Genomic DNA, 4,091 nt, shown 5'->3' with positions numbered 1-4,091 from the left:
AACACCTCGGTCATATCATTGTATTGCTTAGGTGAAGCCCTGCGTCGGTAACTTCATCATCAATGTCGCCACGCCTTTGTGCTAACGGAACTGTCCCTCGTCCTCAACTAGATCAAGATCTTGAGGGACGTCATCGTGCTGAACATGTGCTGAACACGGAGGTGCCGTATGTTTGGTACTTGGATTGGTTGGATCGTGAAGACGTTCGACTACATCAACCGCGTTGTCAAACGCTTCCGCTTTTGGTCTACGAGGGTACATGGACACACTCTTCCCCTCTCATTTATGCATCTCCTAGATAGATTTTGCGTGATCGTAGGAAATTTATTTAAATTGCATGCTACATTCCCCAACAGTGGCATCCGAGCCAGGTCTATGCGTAGATGTTATATGCACGAGTAGAACACAAAGAGTTGTGGGCGATAATAGTCATACTTCTTACCACCAATGTCTTACTTTGATTCGGTGATATTGTTGGATGAAGCAGCCCGGACCGACAATACATGACCTCATTCATGAGACTGGTTCTACCGACGTGCTTCACACACAGGTGGCTGGCGGGTGTCTGTTTCTCCAACTTTAGTTGAATCGAGTTTGACTATGGCCGGTCCTTGTTGAAGGTTAAAACAGCACACTTGAGGAAAAATCGTTGTGGTTTTGATGCATAGGTAAGAACGGTTCTTGCTAGAAGCCCGTAGTAGCCATGTAAAACTTGCAACAACAAAGTAGAGGATGTCTAACATGTTTTTGCAGGGCATGTTGTGACGTGATATAGTCAAGACGTGATGAGATATAAATTGTTGTATGAGATGATCATGTTTTGTAGAAGTTATCGGCAACTGGCAGGAGCCTTATGGTTGTCGTTTTATTGTATGAAATGCAATCGCCATGTAATTGCTTTACTTTATCACTAAGTAGTAGCGATAGTCATGGAAGCAACAGTTGGCGAGACGATAATGACGCTATGATGGAGAGCAAGGTGTCAAGCCGGTGACGATGGAGATCACGACGGTGCTTTGGAGATGTAGATCAAAGGCACAAGATGATGATGGCCATATCATGTCGCATATTTTGATTGCATGTGATGTTTATCCTTTATGCATCTTATTTTGCTTAGTACGGCGGTAGCATTATAAGATGATCCCTCACTAAATTTCAAGGTACAAGTGTTCGTCGTGCTGAGACACCACGTGATGATCAGGTGTGATAAGCTCTACGTTCACATACAACAGGTGCAAGCCAGTTTTGCACATGCAGAATACTCGGGTTAAACTTGACGAGCCTAGCATATGCAAATATGGCCTCGGAACACTGAGACCGAAAGGTCGAACGTGAATCATATAGTAGATATAATCAACATAGTGATGTTCACCATTGAAAACTAATCCATCTCACGTGATGATCGGACATGGTTTAGTTGATATGGATCATGTGATCATTTAGACGACTAGAGGGGTGTCTATCTAAGTGGGAGTTCTTAAGTAATATGATTAATTGAACTTTAATTTATCATGAACTTAGTCCTGATAGTTTTTGCATATCTATGTTGTAGATCAATAGCTTGCGTATAGCTCCCCTGTTTTATTTTTGATATGTTTCTAGAGAAAAATAAGTTGAAAGGTGATAGTAGCAATGATGCGGACTGGGTCTGTGATCTAAGGACTATCCTCATTGCTGCACAGAAGAATTATGTCCTTGATGCACCGCTAGGTGACGGGCCTATTGCAGGAGCAGATGCAGACGTTATGAACGTTTGGCAAGCTCGGTATGATGACTACTTGATAGTTTAGTGCGCCATGCTTTACAGCTTAGAACCGGGACTTCAAAAAGTTTTGAACGCCAAGGAGAATATAAGATGTTCCAAGAGTTGAAAGTGGTATTTTAGACTCATGCCCGAGTTGAGAGGTATGAGACCTATGACAAGTATTTTGCCTAGAAGATGGAGGAGAATAGCTCAACCAGTGAGCATGTGCTCAGAATGTCTGAGTACTACAATCGCTTGAATCAAGTGGGAGTTAATCTTCCAGATAAGATAGTGATTGACAGAGTTCTCTAGTCACTATCACCAAGTTACTAGAACTTCGTGATGAACTATAATATGCAAGGGATGATGAAAACGATTCCCCGATCTCTTCACGATGCTGAAATCGGCGAAGGTAGAAATCAAGAAAAGCATCAAGTGTTGATGGTTGACAAGACCACTAGTTTCAAGTAAAAGGGCAAGGGAAAGAAAGGGAACTTCAAGAAGAATGGCAAGCAAGTTGCCACTCCCATGAAGAAGCCCGAAGCTAGACCCAAGCCTGAAACTGAGTTCTTGTACTACAAAGGAAATGGTCACTGGAAGCGGAACTGCCCCAAATACTTGGCAGATAAGAAGGATGGCAAAGTGAACAAAAGTATATATGATATACATGTTATTGATGTTCTTTACTAGTGTTCATAGTAGCCCCTGGGTACTTGATACTGGTTAGTTGCTATGATTAGTAACTTGAAACAGGAGTCACAAAATGAACAAAGACTAGTTGAGGGCGAGGTGGTGATGTGTGTTGGAAGTGATTCCAAGGTTGATAAGATCACCATCGCACACTCCCTTCACCTTTGGGATTAGTGTTGAACCTAAAATAAATGTTATTTGGTGTTTGCGTTGAGCATAATATGATTGGATCAAGTTTATTGCAATAGGGTTATTTAAGTCAAAGAATAATTCTTATTCTGTTTACATGAATAAAACCTTCTGTGGTCATACACCCAAGGTGAATGGTTTATTGAATCTCGATCGTAGTGATACACATATTCATAATATTGATGCCAAAAGATGCAAAGTTGATAATGATAGTGCAACATACAAGTGGCACTGCCATTTAGGTCATATTGGTTTAAAGCGCATGAAGAAACTCCATTCGGATGGACTTTTGGAATCACTTGATACTCGCGAACCATGCCTCATGGGCAAGATGACTAAGACTCCATTCTCCGGAACAATGGAGCAAGCCACTGACTTATTGGAAATAATACATATCGATGTATGTGGTCCCATGAGTGTGGAGGCTCGCGGCGGGTATCATTATTTTATGACCTTCATAGATGATTTGAGCAGATATGGGTATATCTACTTAATGAAACACAAGTCTGAAACATTTGAAAAGTTCAAAGAATTTCAGAGTGAAGTGGGAAATCATCGTAACAAGAAAATAAAATTTCTACGATCTGATCGTGGAGGTGAATATTTGAGTTATGAGTTTGGCCTTGAGACGTCTCCGCTGTATCTATAATTTTTTATTGTTCCATGCCAATATTCTACAACTTTTATATACTTTTGGCAACTTTTTATACTATTTTGGGACTAACATATTGATCCAGTGCCCAATGCCAGTTCCTGTTTGTTGCATGTTTTTTGTTTCGCAGAAAATCCATATCAAACGGAGTCCAAACGGGATAAAAACTGACGGAGATTTTTCTGGAATATATGTGATTTTTGGGAAGAAGAATCAACGCGAGACGATGCCGGAGGAGGCCACGAGGCAGGGGGCGCGCCCCAGGGGGTCAGCCGCGCCCTGGGCTCTCGTGGCCACCCCGTAAGGCGGTTGGTGCTTTTCTTTCACTGCAAGAAAGCCAATATTCGGATAGAAATCATTTTCAAATTTAAGGCCAATCGGAGTTACGGATCTCCGGGAATAGAAAAAACGGTGAAAGGGCAGAATCTAGGAACGCAGAAACAGAGAGAGACAGAGAGACAGATCCAATCTCGGAGGGGCTCTCGCCCCTCCGCCGCCATGGAGGCCATGGACCAGAGGGGAAACCCTTCTCCCATCTAGGGAAAAGGTCAAGGAAGAAGAAGAAGAAGAAGGGGCCCCTCTCCCCCTCTCTTCCGGTGGCGCTGGAACGCCGCCGGGGCCATCATCATCACCGCAATCTACACCAACACCTCCGTCATCTTCACCAACATCTGCATCACCTTCCCCCATCTATCTACAGCGGTCCACTCTCCCGCAACCCGCTGTACCCTCTACTTGAACATGGTGCTTTATGCTTCATATTGTTATGCAATGATGTGTTGCCATCCTATGATGTCTGAGTAGATTTTCGTTGTC

This window comes from Triticum aestivum, chromosome 5A (genome assembly GCF_018294505.1).
Source record: "Triticum aestivum cultivar Chinese Spring chromosome 5A, IWGSC CS RefSeq v2.1, whole genome shotgun sequence".
NCBI classification, from domain to species: domain Eukaryota; kingdom Viridiplantae; phylum Streptophyta; class Magnoliopsida; order Poales; family Poaceae; genus Triticum; species Triticum aestivum.
Note: the sequence above shows the minus strand (reverse complement) of the source record.